This window comes from Dermacentor andersoni, chromosome 2 (assembly GCF_023375885.2).
Source record: "Dermacentor andersoni chromosome 2, qqDerAnde1_hic_scaffold, whole genome shotgun sequence".
Taxonomy (NCBI): domain Eukaryota; kingdom Metazoa; phylum Arthropoda; class Arachnida; order Ixodida; family Ixodidae; genus Dermacentor; species Dermacentor andersoni.
Window position 1 is genome coordinate 246,494,794 of NC_092815.1, and position 18,607 is coordinate 246,513,400.

Genomic DNA, 18,607 nt, shown 5'->3' on the forward strand with positions numbered 1-18,607 from the left:
CACAGAGAGAATGGATCATACAGCTCACTCACCAGTTCCAAGGGACGAACGAGGAACTATTCAAAGCCCTCAAGACCAAATACACAGCAACACCTCAATCCTGTTCCCACGCAGGGTACGAGGGGAAGGTGAACGACACTCTTGATGCGCCTATCTTGGAGGCAGAAGCAATGGCAGCTGTCCTGCAACTGCAAACTAAGTCAGCTCCGGGGGAGGACAACATAATGACCCTTGAAACCTAAGGGACAACATAAGACCCTTTGAAACCTAGACAACAACTCTGTTCCTGCCCTCATGGAGTAGATGAACAAGTGCTGGGACAAGGGTGAGCTCCCAAGCTCGTGGAAACATGCAAAAGTACTTTTCATACCCAAGCCCAGGAAGACCTTATCATTCTCCGCCCAATATCCCTTACGTCCTGTCTCAGCAAGCTTGTGGAGGATGTTATAATGAGCAGGCTTCCAACTTTGCTGAAGACAACAATTTACTACCCCCCATTGTTATAGGCTTCCTGTCTAAGCTGTCCACCCAGGACGCGACGCTCAGAATATAGCACACGGCATACTGGAGCAGATATCCCCGGCAGGCACTAAAGCCACACTGGGTTTAGACTTAACTAAAGCATTGGACAACATATCACACATCGCAATACTCGCTGCTCTGCAACAACTTGGGGTGGGAGAGAAAATATAAGACTATGTAAAAGGCTTCCTCAGCAACAGAACATCTAACCTGCACCCTGGGGGGGCTAAAGTTGGACACAATTCGGCTTGGCTGCCTAGGTACAACCCTAGGATCAGGACTCTCGCCGTTTCTTTATAACATAGTCATGGCAAACTTGCCATCAAAGCTGAATAAAATACCTGATCTTAAACACAGTATTTAAGCGGATGACATTACCCTCTGGGTTAACAAGGGCAGTGACGCACACGTAGAAGAAACTTTACAAACAGTAACAATAGTTAAGGACTATGTCTGCACAAGAAGACTAGCGTGCTCTCTGCAAAAATTGAAGTTGCTTGTCCAACGTGGTCTGCAAGGTAAGAACAACACACAGAGTCAACAAAGCGAAATTCTTCTGAGGGCGACTGGCCACACCATTCCAGAGGTTTCTAAGCTTAGGATACTGAGCCTGCTTATCCAAAACAGAGGCAGAAACTCGGAAACACTAGGGAGAGTGCTGTACTACAAACACTGCAGCTGATTATGAGAATCAGCAACAAACATGCGGGCATGAAGGAAGTGGACCTACACCAATTGGTTCAGGCATTCGTGCTTAGCAGGCTTACCTAAACCCTACCATACCTTCGCCTAACATCGACAGAGAAGACTATAGTAGAAACTTTATTGCAAAAGGCATACAAAGTGGCTACAGGAATCCCGACGCGTACATCAATGGCCAAGCTATTTGCCCTACGTGTATACAACACCCTAGACGAGATGACAGAAGCGCGCCTTATGGCTCTATACGAAAGGTTCTCACAGACATCAGCAGGCCATTTCACACTAAGAGGAACGGGGATCAGATACACACCGACAATGACCCCCAAAGTAGACATTCCCTTGGAACAGCGGCAACACCTTATTAAGACCATGTCCATACCTCACAACATACACCCTATCCACCAGACACAGACAAGCAGATAGGGTCAAAACTCTCCACACGAGGTTTCAAGCAAATAAGACCGTAACGTGCATGGACGCGGCGGAAATACCAAACCGACCGGCTTTCTCACTGGCAGTAGTGAATCACGAAGGACGACTCACGTCGGGAGGATCGCTAAAAGCGACTAATTCAGAGGTGACAGAAGAAGCGGCCATAGCATTGGCTGTCGCTACCACCACTTGTGCCATAATAATAAGCGACTCCAAATTTGCAGTACGAAATTTCGCACGGGGTCGAATAGCCCCTACCGCCAAATTCAACCTCGATGTCAATCGTAACCACTGCACCATCCAAATCATCTGGGCTCTGGCCCACGAGTCGCTTCCCTGTAACGAGTCCGCCCAAAACCAGGCTCGAGCATTCATCCTCCGAGGCGAAAACCATCAGCCAACCGGGGAGGAGGGTACCAGAGCCGAGAGTCCGGGGCTGTCTGTGCGTGACCGCATATTAACATATCAGGATAACACAACATTACCATCCAGCCAGATTAGCCTATCCCCCAGCGCACAAAATGCTTACGAAAAGACAGGAAATCATTTGGAGGCAACTCCAAACGAATACCTTCCTACCCCTTTTATTCTATCGCGCATTAATCCCTCTGTATACTCCCGCTGCTGTAAACTCTGCCAAAGAGAGAATGCAAATCTATACTGCATCCTCTGGGGCTGCCCTCAAATGCAGCAAATGAATAATCCCCAGGGTTCGCATATTGCTGCCCTTCAGCAGTGGGCGGCCACGCTGCTTAGCTCCGACCCAGAAAGGCAAGTCTGAGTTGCGGAGTGGGCAAGGCAGCCGCCAGGGATCAAGGTCTTCTGGCCACCTGACCAACAATGGACTCTCGCACACTGAACTTAAGCTCCATGTATATGATGCCAAATAAATGTTTTTCCTCCTCCGGCGATTGCGGCACGCTCCGCGATGCCTTCGACGTCGTCGCCTGCCATGATGCTGCGCATGGCCGGTGAACCTCGCCTCATCTTCTACCCTACTGTGCTACTACGCTACTGGTGTCCATGGATTATTTCCTTTTTTTGCACGGCCGACTTCGGTGAGTAGCGAGTCTACAATCACCATGTGCGTGGCATTGTACATGTAGGGCTGCTCGTTCACCACGTGCGCTGGAGTTGTGCGAGTGACTTTCGCTACGTGTACTCCACTTGTTCGTGTGTGGTGGAGTGAATAACAATCGCCAGTATTGCACTTGTGCACGTAGAGGTGTGCGGATTACAATCACCACATGCAATGTATTTGTGTGTATTACACTCACCACATGCACCGCACTGGCGTGTGTTAACATTGTGCGCTTCGTGTGGGTACCGTGTTTGTATCATTGTCACAAAAGTGAGCGTAACCAAAACGACAGCGTATCACCCAAGCCAGCAAAGCAGCATGTCAGCCCCGCAGCAGCTTCGACAGAGGGAGAGCGCATACACCACAAACAACCGACGCGATCAACAGCGACTATAAACTTTTAAAAGATACACGGGCGCCTGCCACAACAACCTCTCAGACCTCGACACGCAGTGAGCATAGCAAGAAGGGAGGGCGACAGCACAAGTTTGCGCTAACGATTGAGTCACCACCCTCCTCAAAGATGTGTCTATGGCTGCGGCCGAAAACGCGAGAAGTGTCTAGAAGATTCCCAGACTTTGTTCATGCTATGGGAGCACGACTACGTCAGAAAGTTCGAGAAACGCCGGAGGAGCCGTGCTGGAATTAGGGAGATCAGACTGCGCCAGTGAAGAGATGTAACACGTAGACCGACCGTCTGCAGAAGAAGAGGAGATTCCGCAACAAGCTGGTCGACGAGTTTCTCGAGCGTCTGCATTTCCAGAAGTTCCTTCTCCGAGATTTGCCTTGAGCTACGCTGAGGACGTCTGGCTCCAGACCGACAGGGGTGAATACGAGTGGACAATTGGTGTTCCTATTCATTCTGTACTGCACATGTGGAACCCTTAGTGCTTGTCGTTAATTATTTTCCAGAATTTTATTAATATCCATCTGAATTGCATTGTGATGTGTTTAGCTGAAGTGCGCATGTGTGAATGTAACTGCCTGATTTGAAGAATATATTTTGTTGAGTTTTGACAACTCTGGGCTCTGACTCGGTTTTGAGACCACAACCGGTGTTGGCTAGCACACCAGAAGGCCTCTTATTAATTGTCCATGTTATTGTGAGGTTGCTTTCGGAGGCTAAGTCAGCTTTGGAAGTTAGCTCGGTGTTGGCGCCTCTTTCACGGGATGTGTGATAACCGTGTTTGTGCTACACTTGGTCACATGTGCCTCACGTGTGAGTGTGGAGTTGTGTGGGATTCGCTCACCACAGGCGCTGCACTTGTGCGCGTTACATCCACCGTGTGTGCGGGTACAACGGTGCGCGTTACGTGTGTTTCACGTGACCATCGCGTGTGCTGTTTCCACGTGTACCGCGGGTGGTGCCGTGAGCGGTGAACCCCCGTGCGCTTTTTATGTGCCTATTTTTCCTTTCTTTCTGTGCGCGTGCATGCGTGCACGAATTCTGACATGCTATGGCGGACTTTGCCGCACCATCCAAGTGCGCTCTCCATGCTGGCCACCGACGATCATCCAGCACGACCAGCATAAACGTACCGCTTCCCTCTGCCTTGGTCTTCAGCGACGGGAAGCCACGAAGGTGAAGTCCATGGAAATCATGGACGAGAGGCTAGCGAAGCGCGCCGCCGCGACCAAGGCTGCAGTCAAAGCAGCTGTCGTGCCACCCTGCAAAACCCCATCCACCCCGACTGGGGCTGTGAGCCAGATGGAGCTTCCCACCCCAGCCTCCTCGCAGGGCTCACCCTCAGCGCATCTTCACTTGGCGCGGTCTGCTTCTGCTACAGAGTTAGCCTCCGTGGAGCTCCCTGTGAGCTCCGATTAGGAGTACATGGACTTGACTGCCTCATAGAAACACCGCCGTGACAGTAATGACGAGGGGGAGCTGCCAGAGCATTCATTGGGTCCCAGTGCCATCTCAGAGTGCAAGAAGACAGCACCTGTCTCTCCTTACTCCACAGCTGATGATCAGGCTGCAGATTCAACGACACCTGTGACCAGTGCCACGGGGTTCGAGCCTGCCATTCCTGACAGAGTACGCATCTCAAGAGATTCTGCGACTGCCAGGACAACTGATGCATATGATGGCAGTCCTGCTGAGCCTTCCCCTGAAGCCAAAGCCACCTCAGAAGTGCCTCGCAAGTCTCCACTGCAGGCTGCTCTTGGGAAAGCACCTGCTGCGAAGGTGGCAGGCGGCAAGCCACAATGGGGTGCAGCTGCCTTCCTGAAGGATGCACCAGCACCTCCAACAAAGCGCCTTGCCTCAAAGAAGAAAGGCAAGGGGCAACGCCGCATACCAACAGGAAACTCGTAGTCCTCTGGTTTGTACAGCGAACACCTCCATGGCCCTTGCAGTAGCACCACAGCTACAGCCGGGTACTGTCGACACCACCACCTCTTGTGCCATCCCAATGGACCCTCCGTCACCTAGGAGCAGTGAGACAGCCATAGTTGGCTTCATGGTGGTATATTCCAAGAATGCCCACCAGCGTGCCATGGCTCTCGGAACAGGCCGCTGTCATCCCTGCCGATCCTTGAGTCATAAGGACGGCCCTGTTCCGTCCTTCTGCACTGGGGGGGCACCTGTCAGCGTGGGACGCGCCTGGCGCTCGCCTCTGTGCTCTCGGCGCGGCCAGGTGTTCTGGCTGTGTGAGTTAATACCAAGCGCAACATTGTGGCTGCAGATGCGACTTCACGGGCCTGCCTGGAAGAGCTCCAAGGCATCCCAGTCGCTGCTCATGTAGCTGCTGCTGGCGGGCACAGCACACTGGGTTCCTCCACGGCATTGATGCTGAGTCTACTGACGTGGAGCTGCTCAGGATGAAACCACGAAATGTATAAGCAGAAGAAGGTGAAAAAACTGGTTGTGCATTAAGACAAGCCGAAATGCCAGAAAGCGGCCTAGGCAGTGACGAATGGTGTGGCAGTCATGACTGCATACTGAGTGAACAGCATACCATGCGCAGCCGATGGGCAGCATGGCTGGCCACACTCAAACTCAGTCAGGAAACAGACCAGGTAAAGAAGAATGAAGGTCAGGAATGGTGGAACTAATTTAGTTATTTGTAGAAGCAGTGCGCGATTCTCAGACGATTGTAGTAAGACGGGATAAGCTGAGGTTGTTATTGATCCGTGATGTTTTAAGCAACTGGCCAAATGCACAATCGGTAATGGTGCACAGAACCTGCAGGGGAACTGCATGGACAAGTAGGTAAATGATTGAAGTGATGGAAATAAAAATGAAAGCAGCCATAACCAGTTAAAATGGGAACTAAAGAGCAAGGAGGTGTGAAGAACGATGCAATGGACAAAAGGTGTGGAACCCAGTGAAGCCATTCCAGCTTCAAGGAACCTGCATCGCCGGCCTCCTGCTCCTGCCATGAAAACACCTGTCTTGCCACTGAGCCAACCCCCGCCTGATTCACAGGACGGGATTATAATCAGCTTGCATCTCACTCTGAAAGCCATCGGGGAGATGCTGCCAACTGATAGCCCGCTGAGAGCCCTCTATCTTCAAGCAGGAGGCATGTCTCCTGTCCACCATCATGGCTAACAACCCAGTGAGGAACAACTGCAGCTGCCCGAGGGTGCTCCAATGGAATGCAAACTCTTTGCGGTGGCGGCAGCATGCAGAGCTGTGCGAGCACCTCCTGCGGTGCGACTTCGTCTTCGCATTGCGGGACGTGTATGCTGTGGCTGAGGACCTGCGACTGCCTGGCTACTCGGGTGCCGCCACCTGTACTACATACAGCTGTACTGAGGCCCCTTGCCTGGTAGGTGGCCACTAGCCCTGGAAGCCAATGATGGCCATCTATGTCTGCAGCAGTCTGGCTCACGCGGTGCTTCTCACGGTCGACATGTCGTGTGGGCCCCCTGAAGTCCTGCGCAGTCATGGTGCGTCGAGGGATCCAGGACACGAGCGTGGCGAGTGTCTACGTTCGACCAGGGAAGCCATGGGACTCCTCCAGCCTTGTCCAGCTAGCTCTACGTGCCGGCGGGCATGCAGTCCTGTGTGGCGACTTCAACAACCACCAACCGAACTGGGGAATCTGCAACTGCACCCGCCGAGGTAAAAGCCTCGCCAATGCCATCAGCAGAGCAGGACTGAAGTGCAGAGGACTCACCTACATCCGCCGAGGGATGAGCAATGTCATCGACCTCTCCCTCACTACAGAGCAGTGCTCCTACTCTTGCGCTACAACTGCGGACATATTGGGATCTTACCACTTCCCCATCGTGATCTCCCCCATGTCTGGGAAGAGCCCTAGGACATGAACATACCATGTCACAGACTGGTTCCTGTTCAGGAAGAGCTGCAGTGAGGTTAGTCGATGGCTGTGACATCCTGAGTGCCATCGTGGAGTGTGCCCAGGTGGCTACCACTCAGCGCTCCACACCAACCAGATACCCCTGCTCCGTATCTCCACCTGCTCAACCTTCGTGCCTCCAGTAGCGGCACGGAGCACAGAGCAATCCGGATCGGCAAGGCAGAGCACTGGACCGAGCACAGGTGTGTGGATGCCGGCTGCAGACGAGAAACGCGACACAGGAGGAGCCAGAGCTGAATGAGCCTGTGGCCTAGCATCGAGGACAGGTCCAGGGGCCCCTGGCTTGGCGACTCAAGTCTCTCACCGGCAAGAGAACAAGCTGTCAACCTGTCCTCGTCATGGCTGGGGATCAGTGAGGATGCCCTTACAGAAAGCATAGCAGACTACTTTGCTCCTCCCATTACTTGGACTGCTGCTGTCCTGCCGGCTGGACTGCCCCCTGCCATCCCGCCAACCTGCCTACCCAGCATGGATGTCAGGCCAGGTTGCCAATATCTACCAGGAGCCACTGACACTGCACAAGCTCTAGGTAGCCCTGAGGAGAGAAAAGCATTGCAGTGCACCGGGAGCCGACGGAGAGACGCCCCAGATGCTCCGAAATCTGGCCGCCAGTGAGCAGCAGCGCCTGCTTGACTGCTTCAATGACATCTGGCGGTCAGGGCAGGTGCCAAAGTGATGGCGCACAGCCATCGTGGTGCCCATCCTGAAGGCCAGAAAGCCAACTGGGGAACTGTCTTCCTACCGGCTGGTCTCCCTCCCCTCTGCTGCTAGCAGGGTAATGGAAGCCATTGCCCTGGTCCGACTGTACTGGGTGGCCTGTAGCTTCCTTGCTGATCAATATACGGGCTTCCGGCGCTGATGGCAGACCACTGACTCCATTGCAGATGTCGTCTCCACCCTGCCACATTCCAAGGCCAATGATGATGCAGTCCTTCTCCTGCTGATAGACGTCCAGTGAGCCTCTGACGGACTGCCCCATCTAGTCGTCCAGCAGGCCCTGGTCCTCCTCGGAATCAGTGGAAACATGTGGCAGTTCCTGACCTCCTTCCTACGCGAGCGTACTCCCAGAGTACGGGTGGGACAAGCAAACAGCTCCTCTCACTCAGTGGCTCCGGGAGTACCACAAGGATCGGTGGTCAGCCCCTCCCTATTTAATCTGGCTTCGTTGCCTGCAGCCCTGCCGGTTGAGCCCCTCTTCCAGGTAGAGTCGTTGATCTGCGCAGACGACATCGCCCTGTGTGTACAAGGCCCACCGCAGTCTCTCGACGATGCACGCATGACCCTTCAGAAAGCCCTGGATACCTGTGCCGCCTACCTGGGGCGCGCACGCATGACCCTTCAGAAAGCCCTGGATACCTGTGCCGCCTACCTGGGGTGCGATCGGAGATATTTTGTTCGATACGCGTTCTGTTCAGTTGCTGCAACGTCACAAAGTTGCAGTATGCAAAATTTGTGACAGTGGGGCGGAGAGAGCAGCCAATCAGGAAGCGGTGACCTCCCCGGAAGTTTACTTCCGTCGTTTGTCGTCTGCGTGCAGACAGTATACTACAAAACGAAATGTTTCTCGTCTTCCAAATGAATGAAATCTTTATCTAAAAAAATGTATTTTTTCTTCTCAAGCCCAAACACGTTTTCAAATAGTAGTACGTGTGACTACTGCAATTTATAACTATTATACCCCTGTCACACGACAAATCTAATGTCATTTACAACGAATGACATTCGCTGATAATGCCATTTGTTTGGTGTCACACGGTAAAACTTAAGGACATTTTCGAAAATGACATTTACAAACGAATGAGTTCACCAAACTCATTCGCATTCGTTTGGAACTGAATGTGTATCCTCGACACCACGAGTTTACCAGTGTTTCGCAAACAGTACATGCTTCTTTTTTGTTTTAACAAAATATCACTATTATTCTATCCATTTTATTACCTAATTATTGCTTTAACGACATTGAAGTCCATCACGTGCGTAAATACAGAAAACTACTCTCAGTCCAGTGACCGGACAGCCGTCTTTAGCTTTCACTGCAGCAGTCGTGTTGGTTCGCACCGGAGCATCGGCCGTATAGTGAACTATAATCGGCCGCGGCCGCTCCAATTGACTTGGCGTAAAAGCGTGCGTGTGTTTTCCTGTGGCACGCGCCAAGAATGAGGTTATTAGAAGCCCGCATGAACATCACAACAGCGATGACATGCAACTGCCCTTCTCGTACCACTTTAGCAGATGTAGCGGACGCGCCTATCGTTCTCTTCGCCCTGTTGCTTGCCTTAGCTTTGGCTTGGCTTGGCTCGACTTCGTTGGCAATGCCGACAAGTTAGTGATCGAACGCTACGGTTTGAAAGCAACGATCACATATTCTAGTGGAATTTAGCATATTGGAAAAGAATTATTGGACAAAAGTGGCTTTGAGGCCTGTCTTTTTTTTTTACTATCGTCATTGTCATCATTTTTAAATGACATTAGTTTTCACCGTGTGACAGCGCGCTGTGATAATGACATTAATCGCAACAAATGTCATTTGTTGGAAATGACATTAGATTTGCCGTGTGACAGGGGTATTAGTTATAGGTGGTGTCGCACACAGCGAGAAGAAAAAGAAAAAAAAACGGCGGGAAGAGTGGCGCACTTTTCAAGAGGCAGCGACAACATTCCAGTGGCTCGCTGGCACCGATGATGGGGTCGATTTCTCTGTACAACCAAAGAATTATTTGTTTCGAGAAACAAAAACGACGCCAGAATTCACTTTCTGCCATTTCTTCAAATGCGTTTCGCACCGCCACCCGCTCTCCTCTCCTCTAGAAACTCCAGCGCAACACCCACGGAGGAAGGAAACTAAGGAGAGGCCCTGACGTCACTCTTCGTGAAGCTAAAGTGAAGCCGGAAGTTCGCGTTGCTCATGGCGTTGCTCCGCCTATCGGGCCAGCTCTCCTCTCTTGTTTACATTTCTCGCGAAACCACGCCGCGCTGCGTGCAACCGTGCTGCTCGGACGCGCGCGCTCCGCAGCAATACTAAGCAATCATTATCACGTTAGCATGATTCCGCGAAAGAGGGTAAAATTTCCCGCGGATATTCCTTCGTCCGTAGCCATTGCCGTGGCGCGGTACATTGCGTACAGCGTTGCATGCGCGTTAATTTCACGAACTTTAGTTCCTCCTGTCCCACCTGGCCACAGCAACATCCGCGAGAGCACGGTCCAGATAACGCAGCGCAACAAAACACGGAGACCAACACGTGTGAGCGCACAGAACCAAAACAAAGCCGCCATTGTGGCCCGAAAGGCGTGGGCGCTACGGCAAAGAAATAAAAAATCAGCAAAAAAAGAGGAGAACGTACTACGTCACTTCCTCCACACTTTTCTCCTAGCGCGCGGAGGGGGTAGGGCCTCTCCTCAGTTTCCTTCCTCCATGGCAACACCCTAAGTTCCCAACGGAAGCGCCATTTTCTCGAATTCAACTATGGATTGGATCCAAATGTGGCCTGCCACAGCCGCCGGTTGGATCCAATCCAATCCACCAGACGCGCCATGCGAAGCCGTATGATCGCTCCAAACTTCCCAGCTCCCGTCGGATTCGGCGCCTAGCAGACGAAATGCTCGGTGGGAGGATGATTGACAGGAGCGTGTCATTTTGACGTCACCAAAAACGTGGCCGCGCCCCGCGGCTGGCGACATCGGCGCGGAGTAGGCCAATCGCGGGCGCCAGTAACTGAACGAACGCGCCGAACAACCATCTCCGATCGCACCCCTGAGCAGCATTGGCCTCATTATTTCAGCAAGGAAGACAGAGGCCCTGCTGCTACACCCTAAAGCAGCTAGCCGCCGCTCTGCTGTCAGGCCTCAAACGCATGCAGATAACGTGGAGCACGACGGTCATGTACCTCTGTCTATGCATGTACCTCTGTCTACGCTTCCTGCTACAAAAGGACTGCATGTCCACACCTTCAAGGTACGCAAAGCAGTCTCCCAGCTCCTGGCTCGTGGACAGGGCTGTGCATCTAGGTGGGCCCTACAGCTATACGATGCTACTGCCACGTCACGCCTGTGGTACGCCCTCCCATTGGCGGCGCTGCCTACACCACGTCCGAGGAAGCCGGAGCTGCAGCACCAGTCTGCAGTCCGGCTCTGCCTTGTGTTGTGCCCGTACAACCAGCCCGGAATCCAAATCTACAAGATGCAGAATTTATCCTGCGAATGCCCTTTGGACAAACCCGGGGCTGCGCCGAAAGGCACAGCGCCCTAACTCTCCGTTGACAAGTCAAGATGCTGAGCCGCCAGGCAGCGGCGTCCTGAGGAGAAGCATCGGCAAGCGACATGTCCAAACGTGCAACAAAGTGCTAGACAGCCCGGCGCCGTATTTCCTTTTCCCTGGAGGTCACCGCGCGCGGCAACTTTGAAGCGGGTGGCCAGCGCGGTCGCTGGTTGGACCTCTCGGACGACCGTCGAGTGCTGGCTTTGTATTGGGCCGTTTGAGTGACAATCGTTTCTCGGGGCTTTATAAGCCCCGACCCCGCCACCGGGAGAACCGGATCCACCGACCCACCGGGAGCCGAGTGCCCCTCTCGAGTGGAGTGAGATGTGTCACGCGTTGGAGTCTCACCGGACGTCGCTGTGCGGGAACAGTCGCGTTTGCTGTTAGCTCTCGGCCCCAGTGCCGATCCGATCTTGTCCTGTATAATGACCTGTATATAGTGTATAAAGTCCCGATTGTTATTCTCACCGACGCCTGACTCGGAGTCTTCGCTACCAACGCTCCGTCACGAAACGGGTGACGAGCGCTACGGGACCACCTCAACGTCGTAATAGTGGATGGCAGCTACGGGATTGACCGGCATCGGCTACCTCGGCGCGGTGAGTGCCTGAAGTTTACCTCAAACACCAGACTTTCTCTGACACAGGTTATAGTAGCTTAGGGAAGGACTTGGTGTTGCATTGTGTTAACCTTGTGTGTTTCTAGCCTAGTGAGAGTGTTTTGAAAACCAGGGGATGCTGAGGGGGTAAACAGGGCTGTGTGTGAAATACTTGCGGATGTCTTACTAGTAGCATTATAGTAACGTACGGCAGGTATATTCAAAAAGGGTAAACAGCGGGAGGACAGGGTGAACGATGGAGAAGTACAAGGTCAAAGAACTTCTCCAAATTTGTGAGGAGTTGGGCATTGAGTTGGGCTCAACCAAAAGAAAGAACGCGATCCTTGAGGTCATGAGGACTGGGGACGTAACGGCTGAGGAAGCCGAAGAGGCCTGGGCGGATGTCAGTGAACGTCGGGAGCGGCAAGTAGAAAAGGAACGTTGCGTGGAGGAAAAGGAGGAAAAGAAAGAGAAGGAACGTCGCGAGCACGAGCTTAAAATGAAAGAGTTGGAGACCCGAAATAGCTTGCCGGCGCCTAGTCTCACTTCTAACGGTTTAAGAATACGCGATAAACTTCCACCCTTTGTCGTCGGAGAGGATATGGCCAAATACCTCGTGAAATTTGAGCACGTGTGCGAACGGAATAGCATTAAGCGATCCCTCTGGGCACATGAGCACGTGTGCGAACAGAATAGCATTGAGCGATCCCTTTGGGCACAGAATCTGTTAGCATTGCTTCATGGGGAGGCATCGGACGTAATAACTTGCTTATCGAAAGAGGCGTTTGAGAGCTACAGTGATGTGAAGGAAGCGCTGCTGCGGAAGTACGAATTGTCGCCCGAAGCTTTCCGGCAGAGGTTCCGGTATGCAAAAAAGGGCAGGGAGTCGAATGTTGACTTCGCGCTTCGTCTAAAAGCCGACCTGGTGGAATGGCTGAAGGGTGAAGAGGTTTACGACGACCGCAACAAAATCGTCGAATGCATCGCGTTGGAGCAGTTCTACCGTTGCATTGATGAGGATGTCAGGCTCTGGCTGCAAGATAGGCTAAAGGAGGTTAAGCTAAACAAGGCAGCAGAGTTAGCGGAAGAGTTACACCTGCCGCAGCTTGCACAGCAAGGCAGTGCGCGTAGAAAAGGCAGATAGGAGAGATGGGTTTTCCGGGAAGCCCGACGAACGGAAGCAAATCACGCGTCGCGAGTTTCGGAAAGACGAGTCCCTTACCAAAGAAACTGTAAGGGAAGGACAGAATGCATCTCAGAATGCTAACGATGGTCCCAAGCAGCGAAGCGATACGACGCGTTCTTTTGAAAAACGGAAGCCGTTAACTTGCTACAATTGCAAAAAGCAAGGGCACATCGCTGCGAACTGCCCAGAGAAAATTGCTTTTGCAACAATACAGGAAACTAACAAAAACATACGACTATTGGAGCCATATATTCAGGAAATTAAGGTAAACGGCAAGAAGTGCCGAGCACTTCGGGACTCTGCAGCAACTACCCAGGTAGCACACAAAGTCTTGAAAACGTCGTATTAAGGGATTCAACGTCTGAAAGGGATTTTTGACCAAAATCGACAAGGCAGCTTTGCCGTGTTTCCTCTTATTCACAGTGCAGTGATGTGAATACCTTACCGCTGAACGGCTCAAGGTTTTTTACTGCTGAGGCACGAGTGCAGTACAGTTTTCGTGCGTATGAAGGTAACATTTTGTGCCCAGTCGTCTGAATAATAAAAACTGCGGTTTTAATGTAAACAGTCCGAGCACTCGGATATATATTATATATATATATATATATATATATATATATATATATATATAATGCGTGTGTTTTAACACCATCGGAAATTTTAGGTGATATCTTAGGCATATGCAATACAGTAAGCGTACATTATTCATCAAACAACGCGCTTCCCCGTGAGACCCATGAACAACTTGGAGCTTGGCTCCAGAGCGCTAAATCATGCAAGTCACATGCAGCATAAATAAAAGTATCGAGTTAATAAGCGAACATCACTTTTAGTGCCAACGGAGGGTCACATCGATACAGTCGTTTCTGGTAACGGTGCTTCGTAGGAAGTGTGGCAACGAATTCTATACTGTGAGCGCGATGTACATCAAAAAATTTGCAGAAACCATCGTCGATGATTGTTAATGCAAGCGATTAGTCCCAACGAGCGAGCGAACAAAAGAACGCTAGAGAAAGCGAGCGAAAGAGAGAGCAAAATATAGTTAGCGTGAGAGCGAACGAACGAACGCGCGAGCGTTTTCCTTGCAGATCAACAGTCCGACGACCGACCACCGACGACTGAACTACGAAAACGTCCGACAGAGAGGAGACAGAAAGCTATTCGCTTTAATATTTCTGAAACTCGTCATTATAGGCTCGCCACGCTTGGGCGCAGAGGGTGGTGTGATCGCACCTATATAGAAGCGGCGATTGTTTTTCAACATGCTGTAACCACAATGACGCGGCACTGAAAGCGGAAAGCGTCCGAAATGAGAGAAGAAACTGAAAGGCCTTGCGGAACGCCCAGTGGCAACTTCCAGCTCGCCACTCTTGCTGCAGATGGAGTGGCTAAAGAACAATGGAAGAGCGCGCGGCGTCTGGCTCTGCGCAACATGATTCACGGGTCGAGAACTACGAAAGCGCAATGCGCACGACACGCAAGACGCGCACACCAAGGCGCCACGCCATAGAATAAAGAAACAACCACGGCGCGTCAGCCTCTTTAGCGGCTTGTACAACAACCCATCAACGCCATCCAACCTTGCGCAAGGTGGCGATACCGTCGTCACATCATGTGACCAAGGCGGGTAGCCGGGCAGCACGGAGGCCGAGCAGTATGCCGTGGCATGCCGCGGGCGGCCGGGCGAGCCGGGCATAGTTGCGTCACCGCACTAGCATTTCGCTTTGGTGTGTTTGCGGCTGTTCTGAATGTGCTGCCGCTGCCCTTTGTCATGTAAGTGTTTCAGTGTTTTGCTGTCAAGTAAACGACATTCTGTGATTAGTTTGGTTGTGCGATCTGTTTGTGTGGTTTTAATTTGGAAATCGGTAGTGTTTTCATTTGGCATGGGACCAAGGCGGCCACGTTATTCGTGAAGCCAGGCATAGTTGCGTTATCGCACTCGCATGGCGCTGTGGTCTGTTTGCGGCAGTTCTGAATGTGCTGCCACTGCCTTTTGTCATGTAAGTGTTGCAGTGTTTTGCCATCAAGAAAACTACATTCTGTGATTAGTTTGGGTTGTGGGATCTGTTTGTGTGGTTTTCACTTGGAAATCAGTAGTGTTTTCAATTGGAGGGCGCCGAGTGGAGGGCACTAATCAGCTCTTCAAGTTCATTGTCATGTTATGTGAGGCGCCTTTTCAATAACGCTGTAATTAAGGAGTTAAGGGCAGTATAAGGACGAAAGTTAGAGGAACGAAATCGTGCTTGTGTGTCCCTAGCGTCGGGATCGGCCGCTATGCGTGATCCTAACAAGAAAGTCGCATTTTGCAGAATGCGAAGAAAGGCGGCAAGATTGCTGTCTCTGCGCACCTTGCCGATCTCGGCAATAGAGCCGTCATCGTGGTATTTTAGTCTCCCGTTTAGCAAGAGTGTTGCAGACAAGAGAACTTCCACAAACGGGCTTTTTTTAATGATTCAGTACTACTACGGTATCCCAAGAGGTAAGGTCAAGTGCCCGCCCTATTCCCTCGCGCTTCAGCGCACTGACAGAATTTTGCGTGCACCATATATACCGTGCTTCTATCGTTTGCGCTTCAGTTTCTCGATTGTGTTTTCGCTCCCTTTAACCACGTGATGGGTATTTCATGGTCTTACGGGGAACCTGTGTCCAATATATGAAACGGCCAAATTCAATTTTATTTGACGCCTCATATGGTAGTAATATATTGAGCCCCTTGTAGGCGAGCACGTGGACGAGCCACCTGCGCACGGAGACTGCGTCACTAGCGTCACCGCTCCCATGTCGGACGTTGTGAAAGACGTTTCCTTTGCCGACTACGTAGACGTGGATGCGAGCGCAGTTGTCTGTGGTGTGACCACAGACGAGGACATCATTTCCCAAGTTAAAAACATAGAGCCTGTCGCTGCCAGTGACGACGACGAGGAAGACGACGAGGCACCGGTGCGGCCCTCCGCTGCGGAAGTCATGGCCGGACTTAATGCCGCCCGCCTGTTCTTCAGTTTTGAAGAAAGCGAAGAGGAAGCCTTCCGCAACATTCGCTCTTTAGAGCATAAAGTGCTTGCTGTTGCCTTCAAAGAAAAAAAGCAGACCACAATTACGGATTTTTTCAAACATTAAATTGAACTGGCGCCATGCCCTGCTGCTTCCTGGTCGCGGTGTCCTGTTTTTCTTCATTGCTTTCGTTAGTTCGAACTTCGTTTAATTCGAACTGAGATGGCGTCCCCTTGCGGTTCGAATTAACGAGCTTTTACTGTACTTGTTATCAATTTTTCTACTTGGCGAATGGATACAGCATGTACGCTGCATAACTCGCTTGTGGATACTGCGTGCGTGAGTCGGGTATGCCCTTGGTGTAAAATAACTCGTATGCTCCAGGTTGTACGACTGTTTGCAGTTTGGGACATGTGTCGGACTGTACGCTGTGCGCCCTTCACGCTTTACTTAGTCGGCCGCCTGCAGAGTTCGTGCGGGTGCCATGTGTGCGCATGGAGTTTGCGAAGAGCTCGCGGTTTTTTTTTTTTTCGATTTGTGTTCTGTTCGCGCGCTTCGCACCACAGGGCATGCCGCAGTTCTTTGTCCTTGTGCAACACATTTTCCTAGCGTACGTCTGTGCATTATTTGATACGGGTTTCACACGGGGCCCTTTTGACCGCGATTTAGTCCGTTACAAATCGAATTTCTCGGTCGTGATTGGCTCCTTTGCGCAAGCTGCGCGGGTGAGGGAATCGCATCGATAATTTCGATCCGGATCGGGCTTGATCGCGATCAAGAGTGGTTGTGTGACACCGGTATTACACACATAGGGAACACTTTAAGTTCAATGCTACTGAATGAAGAGCAAGTGCATATATATGCCAGGGGTGGTATGTGGGCAAGTCTTTCTGGTGAAGCCAATGCTTGTGCATTCAAAGCATTCCAGCTACCAGCGTAGTGCATCAATGTGTCTACTTCGACAAAATGGAGCACCAGTGCAGATATCTTGGCTTACCTGTCCAAGGCAGCAAGTGTGGCTACATTGAAACCACTACCAGCATGTACGGCTGTTCTATTTCCAGCGGGACTGCAGAATATTCAGTAGTGTGCTCTCAAGCTGTTCATCGATGAAGCTCTGCCTGGACTGTGTGCCAAATATTTTTGGACGTGAAAGTGGGGGTGAACTGGTAAACATCAGTGGAACTGTGCCTAGACTCTGTAGCAAATATTTTTGGATGTGAAAGTGTGGGCGAACTCGCTAAGAATTGGCTCTGGACTACATGTATTAAACCTTTTTCTCATTCAGAGTGTTTTTACTTTAGGAGACTGGAGATGTGCGCAATGTGTGACATGTCAGTGGACTAATTAATGTATTTACTGGTTTGCAAATTATTCTTTGCAACTTGTACGGGGCTTTTTAGATAAACCAATTACTATTTATTATGGCCATTGCTTCCTTTGTTACACAAATGCAGCTTCCAGTGCATTCCAGTTTATTTCCATGTTAATGTAAGTTTCTAATATGACGCTTGCATATTCATTTCTCATGTTCTGGAGTGGCAAGATGCAGCATTACTCAGCCTCATCGTTCACCGTACTACAGTAGTGCTTACTTGTTACCTGACTCCTCCATTTAAGTATTCTGTACTAGTTTCCCTTTATTGCTTTTTTGTTGTATAGTTCTTTTTCTAGCCATTACCTTCTGTGATATATCCTAAAGGCAATATTTCCACAGGGTGTCTACCAACCGGGAAAACCGGGAATTCTCAGGGATTTATAGTAGTCTGGAAAAAGTCAGGGAAAACTCAGGGAATTTGGGCCTCTATCAGGGAAAACCAGCGGCAATCTTATTGAAAGGGTCGAAAGTCGCGGTAATGCTGGCTCGAGTAACAGACAGGAATCGTAATGAATCGTCTTTGACGCCCTGTCGTCGGCTGGAGGAGTTGCCAGTGAGCAGTCAACGACCGACTTTCCGGGTTCCCGATAATTTGGACGGCTTCGCGGCACCGCCACGTACCCCATAGAGTCAACGTATCAAAACGTGTGAAATTTCGGACGCAAGAACTCTTCGCCGTCCGATTTTCGGGACGTTTTGCCGTGACCGCATGTCCGAAACGACAATAATCAAAGGCGCTACCGCTGCCGTTTTGATTACTTCGCCACCTCGAACCGGCTCTCTCGCACGCAGATCCGCTGGCACCCGTTGCCACCACTGCGGCAACGCTAGGCCTAGCTGCTTCGACGTTAGCTATGAAGCTTCTTGCCGTTGGGTGCCGAGTTTTTTATTGAAAGAATTAGCTGCTGTCAGCAATGGCGCGGACTCCGCCTTTGTGGTCCTCGCGGTTGGCTTAGAAACTTATAAAACATAATACCATACATAAACATTGCATAATACCGGTTCCCGAAAGTTAGCTTCGCCTCTATACAGAAACGTTACATGGTGAAGCATACGCAAAAGTATTGCAGTGAAGCATAACAAGCATGGGAAGGGGCTATTACCACGGAAAACAGTATATATTCCTTAATTA

The 18,607-nt window shown here is 51.1% G+C and overlaps 1 protein-coding gene across 1 annotated transcript in view; it reads right to left on the reverse strand.

The window, feature by feature from the left end:
- Window positions 1-18,607, reverse strand: part of LOC126539709 (uncharacterized) — a 328,196-nt gene that overhangs the window by 231,256 nt on the left and 78,333 nt on the right. The gene's annotated exons all lie outside the window — the stretch shown is intronic.